Here is a 9,514-nt window from a genome sequence, read left to right as displayed (position 1 = left end):
GGAAGTGGGAGGGGGAGCAGGAGTGGGAGGAGGAGCGAGAGCTGGGGCGGCAGCAGGGGCTGGAGCAGGAGGAGGCAAGAACCTGTCCACCATGGTCTGGAGGTGACCTCTGAGGGCACGGCTCTACTCCTCCAGCACCTCCAAGCTCCGCTGCTGCTCCTCCCAGACCCAGTGCTCCTGGATGCGGATCTGGTGCTCCAGTAGCCGCAGGTGTCGCTGGTGTTAGTCGTCCAGGTTCCTGATGCACCTGCTGGCCCGGGTGCGGGTGGCTGTTGCAAGCGGGGTGGTGCACCCTGCAGTCCCAGGTGCTGCGGGGTGTGGTGAAACAAGAGCAGTGGGCAGTTCTCCCTGGGGACACAGTAGTGAAACCGAGCCCACCTCTGCAAGGCAAGGTCGGCGTGTGGGGAACAGGCCAGGGTCCCTGCATGACACCGAGCTGCTGCTCCATGGTGGGCAAGGCCCAGGCACACGGTCCCTGGGCTCTCTCTCCCCCCATGCCTTCCATACACATAAGGGGAGCATGATGGCACCCACATGTGGAGCCCTCCCCCGCCTCGGACGACACAGCTGATGTGCTTTGTGGGATGCCTCGGGGGTCCAGGGCAGGCTCCCTGCAGGCTCCTGGCTCTCGGCGTCCTCCACCTCCATGTCCAGTATGGGTCCCTCTGCCCCGGGGTTGATTACCACCCGGGGGGCATGCACTGCGTGAGCTTCCAGAATGCGGTCCAGGGCCTCGAAGTGAGGGCATGCCTCCGGGTTGGCCCCTGGCTGGGATGCCCTGGAGTAAGCCTGCCGCAGGTCCTTGATCTTGCAGAAGCCCTGCTCCTGGGTCCTCTGGTGGCCAGGCTGGTGTCCTCTGGTGGCCAGGCTGTCAGCCATATGGTGTAGACAGACGCATTCCTGTAGCTAGTGCAGAGATTGTGGACATTGGGGGACTCCCCCCAAACCTCGATGAGGTCCACGATCTCTGCACTAGACCAGGCGGGTGCCCACCTTTTGCGGCTCCAGGCAGGCTCCTGTGAGCCGCCAGCCTGGTCCTGGGAAGAGGCGGAGGGCTGGGTGGCAGCGGGTGGCTGGCTCATCCCATGCCAGGTGCAGGGTCTGCTGGCTGGGTGCGGGCAGGCTTGCAACTGGCACAAGCACTGTTGCGAGACCGTACCCCTTTAAGGGCTCCGGGACTGGGAGGGGGGCAGAAGAGTTTCTCTGGTTGTGCCCAGCGTGGCCACCAGGAAAAGATGGGAAGGGCTAGCCTCCAACTAGTTCGAATTAAGTGGCTACACAGCCCTTAATTCGAACTACTTAATTCGAAGTAGGCGTTAGTCCTCGTAGAATGAGGTTTACCTAGTTCGAATTAAGTGCACCGCTAGTTTGAATTAAGTTCGAACTAGCGGTTTGCATGTATAGACGCTATGAAAGTTAATTCGAACTAACGGCTGTTAGTTCGTATTAACTTTGTAGTGTAGACATACTCTTAGGCTGTGTCTACATTGGCACCTTTTTCCAGAAAAGGGATGCTAATGAGACCAGTCAGAATTGCAAATGCCGCGGGGGATTTAAATATCCCCCGCGGCATTTGCATGAACATGGCTGCCGCTCTTTTCCAGCTTGGGGTTTTGCCAGAAAAAAGTGCCAATCTAGACGGGATCTTGCAGAAAATAAACCCTTTTCCGGAAGATCTCTTATTCCTACTTTGAAGTAGGAATAAGGGGTCTTCCGGAAAAGGGTTTATTTTCCTCAAGATCCCGTCTAGACTGGCTCTTTTCTCCAGCAAAGCCCCGAGCTGGAAAAAAGTGGCAGCCATGTTCATGCAAATGCCGCGGGGGATATTTAAATCCCCCGCGACATTTGCAATTCCGATTGGTCTTATTAGCATCCCTTTTCCGGAAAAGGTGCCAATGTAGACACAGCCTTAGTCTGTAACTGGAAAAATTTTAAAAACAACAAATAATCTAGCACAAGGCTACTCAACCCACGGCCTGTTGGTCGCATGCAGCCCGTGGCCCATTTATTTGTGGCCCACGCAGCAGTTTGGGTTTTCATGGGGCTCAACATGCAGCCTGCAGGTGGGATCTTTTGAACATGGCCTCCACTGGGAATACAGGCCACAACAGCAAGTCAATATAATGGTCTTCTGTTGATATGCTTTTTAGTGGTTAAATTCCTGGACTGTCATTGCTCAGTAAAAGTTCTCTCATATGGGTGGAAATCAGGTGAAGACTGCATTTTATTAATATAAGCAGAACTGACTTAAATGAGGCCTGCGTGTTGTGTAGTCTTTCCTTAATCTTTGTATTCATGCCTGTCAGTGTGAAAGAAACTATTTGCATATATATTTGCATGTATATGCAACCACACTTAAGTTGCGGCCCTTGGAATGTGCTGTGAGTATCACTGTGGCCTCCAGGGCTTCCAAGGTTGAGTAGCCCTGGTCTAGCAGCACCTTAAAGACTAAAAAACATGTAACAAACAAATAAATACTTAAGAACAATTTGCACCTTCTCTAGAAGCTTTATGTAGCATAAACACTCTAATTGACTATTTTTTTCCCTTTTATCCCTTCTTTTTCTTTTTCTGCCACCCATCCCCTATTTATTTTAGAACTGGACCTTTAATAACTCAATTCATCTGAAGAAGTGGGTTGCGCCCACAAAAGCTCATGATACCTTCTACATGTTTTGTTAGTCTCTAAGGTGCTGCTACACCTAGAAATTACTAGGGAAGGAAGAGCTTCCATATGGGGAGAGATTAACAACACTGGGGCTTTTCAGCTTGGAAAAGAGATGACTAAAGGATGGGGAAATATGTTAGAAGTCTAGAAAATCATGAATGGTGTGGAAAAACAGAATAAGGAAATGTCATTTACTCTTTCACTAGCATAACACAAGAAGTCCCCCAATTAAATTTATAGGAAGCAGATTTAAAACAAATTATTTCTACACAGCCAACCTGTGGAACTCTTTGCCAGGAGATGATGGAAAGGCCCAAACTGTAATAGGGTTCCAATAAGAACAAAATAATTTCAAGAGGGATAGGACCATCAATGGCTACCCATCAGAATGGGAAACAATTTTATCACTAGCTTCTGTTTGCCAGAAGCAACAGGCGATGGACAGCAGGGCATGCATCGTTTGATGATTGCCTCTTCTGTTCATGCCTTCTGAAGCACTTGACATGGCCAAAGTTGGAAGACAGAATACTGTGCTAGATGGACCATTGATCTGACCCAATATGGCCATTCTGATCTTACATAGAGTCCTAATGTATCTGTTCCACACAGTAACCCACTAGATCCCACTACACTTCAGGAGCTGAGATAGAGCTGAAGAGTGCTGACAGTCATTCTCTCTCTCTCTGCTGTTAGTAAGGAAGTAAGAATATATATTAAATTGTTAAGGCTAACCAGTATCCCTTCAGTGACTTGCCACAAGATGGCAGAAAGTTAATATTAGAGATGAGTGGGTCTAATATTTATTTAATTTTTCTTTCTTTTATATAGGAATTAGATATAGTGCCTTGTCAGCTAATTGTTAAGTTATCTGCCTTACTAGCCTAGAAAGAGGTTGATATGTGTTTGTGAGAGGGAGGGTGAATGGAATCCCATCTCCCCCCAAAATTTGCTGCTTGCCTTGTACTTAGCATGCTCGTCAACATTGCTGAAGCCTCTGTCCTCGGTCTGCTCCCCCACCATATCCTCACTCTCTTACCTCCTCTCATCTGGGCATGCACAGGTTCCCCCTCCCCTCCCTGCGCAAATCTGAAATGGCATCTCTGGTCCAGAGTTCTGAAAACATTCCCATTTTGTGTCTTAATTATCTCTATATAATTTATAGCAATACATAGTAATGGGACTTCTCCCCTTTATCAGAAGAGAATCCTCCACTTACATTATCTATTCCTTGACCTTCCTGCCTTTTGTTCTCTGCAGTTTACTGGAGCTTTCTAACTCTGTCACAGCCTCTTCTCTGGGTTTCCATTTCTCTTTGGCTTTTGAAAGTACCCAGCTGCCCTACCTAGATTATTCATGAAGAACTGGTAGGCTGGACCAGGTAGAAATTACAGGGATCCAGCACACCATGAGTGGGATAAATGCAAGAGTAACTCTAATTCTTACTTACAGACTCTTATTTCTTTGATCTATGTTCTCTAGTAATCACTCTAATTATTCACCATCACTAACACCACAGTCCAGTTTTTTCTTCAAGGGCCCAATCTACACTGTGACAAAAATATTTGCTTAAGATTTCCCTTTTGGGAAAGTTCATTACTTGATCCTAGCCTGGAGTGGGACATGTTATATAGGGCTGTGGAAAATACAGCCATGGATACAATGGTTTCCTCTTCATGTCGTCAGACACAGGTTTAAGGAGATGCCTGATAACTAGAACAGGGTGACTGGTGATGACCTGTGCACAGGCATAAGCTTAAAGACGCAGGAGAGCACACTGGTATGCCTTCAAATGATGGACGCATGCCCATCAGAAGCCAAATGCATAGAAATAATTTCCACCTCTTGAAAACTCTCTTTTGGAATGGAACTCACTCTTTGCATCAGGTTGGTGTCTGTAGCATATTTCATGGCAAATATGTGTTATATTTAAAAAAAAGAAATGTATCATGTATTTTGCTTTCCAGTTATACCTAGAGGAATCAACTGAGTTCAGACACAACTAGATTTAGTTCATGCAAAGTAAGAGAAAGTTTCTGTTCCAAACCGCTTACCCGCATTTAAGTGACTGATAACCCTGACAGATTAAACTGAAATAAATGTGTTTTTCATCAGCATTCTGAATAATGTGTACTCAGGAAAGCTGAATCACTACAAAAGGATGTAATTTATCATTATAAGCTGCTACTATAATGCAGTATTGGGGGATAGTCCATGTTTTTTAAAGGAATTGAAAGGTGATGATGCTGGGAATTATAGACTTATGATGCTTATTTAAATACTGAGAAAAGTATTTAAGAAAATCAATTCAGATTTGTTAGCTTATCTGATCCATCCCTGTTGTGATCATTCTGATGCTAGAAAGAGGCTAGAAAAACACTAATGATTTCCTTGTTGTGAGAGTGACTCCAGGTGATGCAGAGCAAGCGTACCAATTTCAAACATCACCCATCCCTCAGAGTCCACAATAGAGTACATGTCTGGAAAGGGAACATTCCAGTTCTTCTTGGAGTTTTTTCAGTCCAGTCCAGTTCTGCTCCCCAGAGGCTATAGCTAGCTGAAATACTTTACAGAAGCTCTGCACTAAAGTATGCCATGGCCAGCTCAGACCTAGTCTCATAGTCAGCGCGCTGCAGCTGATATCTCTTTGGTCCCTCACCTTCCTCCCTTAAAATGTGCTCAAAGAACAATAGATTAAATTGAATCTAGACCAGAGTTTAATGTATCTAGAAAACAATGATAGAGACAGCATACCCGTCTCTTATGATAAAGCATGGCATCATAATCAAATGCAACACTTTAAAACACTCAACAAAACTGAGCATAAAGGAAACCAATGGATATAATTTCTTTATCTCTCAAAAGACTTCTGATAAATTTCTTTACAAGTAGTCATTAAAGAATATTTATAACTATAGAATAATATAAAGAGATAAAAACATCATGGATTGCAGACTGGTTCAATAGTAAGAATCAGAACGGATGGCCAGGAGTCATCACTAAAGGTGAGTCTACACAGCATCCTTACCTTAAAATAAGTTACACAATTTGCACTATGCAATTTGCATAGCTTATTTCGAGGTAATTTCAAAATAGCTTATTTTTCAATTTGGCATTGTCTACCCAGTACCAAATTTTGAAAAAAACACTATTCCAAAATATCTCTTAACCCTCATGCAATGAGGTTTACTGGGACAGCAGAATAATGAGCCAGATATATTTTGATCTAACGGGCTTGCTCTTAAGATGCAGAGTAGTTATTTTGGATTACTGGAGGTATACTGAAATAGCTCCACAGTGTATACATAGCCGAAAAGAAGTCGACAGCAGTGTTCTTATAAGATCAGTGCTACCATTGGTTTTACATATATATTAAAGACTTAGAAGACAATAGTTAACTGGTAAAACTTGCTGAAAACACAAGTTGTTTAGGTTAGTCAGAAGACAGTAGGAGGAAAGACTTGAGAAAGTTCAGAGGATCTAACAAAAATCTAGGTAATTGGACAGCATGATGATAAAAGAAGTTTAACATAGATAAATACAGTATGGAAGCTGCAGTTTAAATTAATTGAATATTGATAGGCTTTGAAGTTCTAGTAAGCAATCAGGACAAATGATCTAGGGACACGATACATTTGCCTTAGTTTGCAGAAAGAAACACAGGAACATATTTTGGTGAAACAGAATAATATAGAAAAAATATAATGCAATTAGTGCACTTGTTCTTTAAAATACTCTATTGCTCTGAGAGAAGACTCCCTGTTCTTAAAATGGTGAATTCTGGAAGAACTGATAAGCACCCTTAGACTAGTTTGAATATATTTAACCTCCACTTACAAAATATGGAATACTATGGAAGTGGGGGGGTGAAACTGGAGTGCACTGCTCTCCTGTAAATTTCCCAGACTCTTGCCCCGGTGGAGCAGTTACAATTCAAGCCACATCAGAGCAATCAACTTAGATGACCCCATTTTAATTACTTTATTTGAAATATGTACAACATGGATATTGAGATGGTGCAAGGAAGGAAAATCAAACGAACCACAGGAATGTGGTGTTAAGTGGTGGGCAATGGAATGACATTCTAAATTCCAAAAGAATAAGTTTAAGATTTTTCAGTGTAGAGAAAGTTAGATAAGTGTATTATAAAGGGACTAAGGAATAATTAGTAACACAGAAAAAAAGACAAGAGAGTTTTATGGAGTTTCTCTTTTTTATAACAGACACAAGAAAGCAAAAAATGTAAAATGAACAACAGGAAATGCTTTAGTGCAACATATAATAGCATAATGCAAGAATGTATTCCACAGGATATCTAGGAAAATGTCTTAGTGGAATTTACAAATAACAGCTACTAAGTTACAAGAGGAAAGATAAAACTATAAAAAGTATTTAGTCTTCTGCTTTAGAACACACAGAAGCCTTCAACTGGGGTCAAGAACAAAATTCTCCCAATAGACTTGTACTCACAGTACAATAGGGGCAAAAAGAAAGTAATTCACATTATTATTATTATTATTATTATTACTATTATTATTTTGAAATTGACAAGATGCTGAAGCAGTTATGGCAAGATTATTTACTGAAACACCCAACTTTAACATAATATTGCAAAATTATCAGGAAAAGTTAAATATAAATGTGTAATTATTACTAGTCCCAATAAATACTTAATTGCATTCATACAACTAAGAAACAAAATTATATCACAATACAGTATATTTATTCAGACACACTAGCCTAAACTTTCACTACACGCACCCAAACCACAAACCAGTAATTACTTTCCAAAAATATTTTGTAAATAATTTCTGATGCAAACAAAGAAAAGAATGCTATCATGACTTAATTTTAGGTCAATTTCCTGTTAGCTCTTGTGTACAGTTTCAATGCTAATGTCTTTGCAGATTTGCAAAATTAAATGTTGATTATTTTACTTTCTCTTTAACTTTGAAATATGAAGACATAATTCAGAAGCTGAAATGAATTAATATAGATCCTTTTTAGAATGCTGTAGGGCTATTCTAAGAGGCTAATATTGGCATTTCTTTTTCTTGATTTTGGGAGACTAAATTCAGTTACATAGTTCAATATTGTTTCATATTAATCTCTCCTACTGCACTCTAACTGAAAAACTGCATATGACCTAGAATTGGTAAACCTCTACGTTTCTGTGAATCACTCCTTACAGTTAATTCAGTTAAACTAACTTACTCATCACAAGGAAGATTGTGTAAAAATGTCCATGGTATTTTTTGTTTGCTCACTTTTACAATACTTATCTTTTTTCCCTTCAAACGTTCTTGCTCTTGAAAAGTCTTTTCCTTGAAACAGGTTTTCAGAGAAAAAGAGTACTCTGGCTATTTACATTGGTATAATATCTGAATTTGATTGATGGTAGGACAGAATAAAAAGCCCCAATATTCAATTTCATTAAAGTATTTCCACCCACCAAAAATGTAAAGGAGAGTTATTCGGGAATGCATGGACATTTTTTAGAAAATGATTAACTTATAAAATCCCATAATTTTGACATCCAAAAATATCAAATATTTTCAGAGCAAATGATGCACACAGCATAGGATATGTATATAATTTTACTTTTCAGTGATTTGTTACATTTCCTTGTGCTCTTTTTTGACCCACATGAAAATATAGCTTATAAATAAAGGAGAGCACCTATTATGACAAGAACTGAATACCAGTCTACTTCTTAATTATCTCAGCCATTAGGTACTTTGTGCTGAATTGTTTTCAGAATGAATAAGTGGGGGTCATATTTTAAGAGAATAAATATATTATTTGTAGGGAAAACACATTTGAACTGTTTCTGTTCAGATCAAATATGATACACTGACTCATTTATCAATTAACTATAGCATAGAAAATGCCAGGTATTATTATAAAGTGATGTGGGAGAATTGTTGAAATCTATCCTAAGTGATATGGAGAGAATTCTCTCAGAGATCAACGCCATTATGAAATGGTTTAGCACCTATTCTGAAATGTACTTAAAACTAAGAAAAGGGGGCATTTCTGCAAATATAATAGATGCCATCACCACTGAGTAAGTAACAGGTAAGCTGTTAAAATTTAAAGTGGACTTCTTTTGTGCAAGGGCATAATAGCTCTGGCTCTGCAGGAACTGCTATGCTAGTAAGCTCTAATGAACCATGAGTCAAATCATTTCAGCTAACCCATAGACATTTGACTTAGTATACGTTAATCCATAATGGATTTGGAAAGGAGTGACACACAGGGAATCTGTTGGGCTGGATTTTACATTTTATAGAGGAACTTCTTGGGCTGTGATGGGAGAACACACACTGAAATTTGTCCAAAATCATGTGATGTCCAAGATTCTCAGAAGTGACTAGTGATTTGGGGCAACAATTTTTTATGCTTAACCGAGGTGCCTTAAAAGTCACCTGATTTTCAGTGGGGTAGAGTGCTTAACATGTTCTGAAAATCAGGTTCTTTTAAGATACCATGTTGGGCACTGAAAATTTGAGGCATACATAATCATCATTCAGTTTTGAAAATGTGGGCCTGCTGTTGAGAAAAGAAACATGATGGCTGTATCCTCTGTGTGCTGTTTACCATGACAGTTATACTGTTGCAAATCAATTCTGTAGTTCATCAATAATGCTGACATTCTAGAGGAAATGAAAATGGATGTCAAAAAGCCTTTTTACGAGAAATGGGTAAAGAGTTATTATTAATGTACACCAGCTATCTGAGTATAACATATGTATATCCCCTTTCTAAAATATTTTAGCAACTATATTTAGAAAGGGTTAATATACTGAATAAACCTGACATTTTTATTATCTAAGACCAAATGTTCTT

The 9,514-nt window shown here is 40.5% G+C and overlaps 1 protein-coding gene across 2 annotated transcripts in view; it reads right to left on the bottom strand.

The window, feature by feature from the left end:
* The window catches only part of CSMD3 (CUB and Sushi multiple domains 3), a 1,183,531-nt gene that overhangs the window by 752,513 nt on the left and 421,504 nt on the right, over positions 1 to 9,514 (bottom strand). The window lies entirely within an intron of this gene.

The sequence above is a fragment of the Pelodiscus sinensis genome, chromosome 2 (genome assembly GCF_049634645.1).
Source record: "Pelodiscus sinensis isolate JC-2024 chromosome 2, ASM4963464v1, whole genome shotgun sequence".
NCBI classification, from domain to species: Eukaryota; Metazoa; Chordata; order Testudines; family Trionychidae; genus Pelodiscus; species Pelodiscus sinensis.
This window is presented reverse-complemented; position numbering and strand designations above follow the sequence as displayed.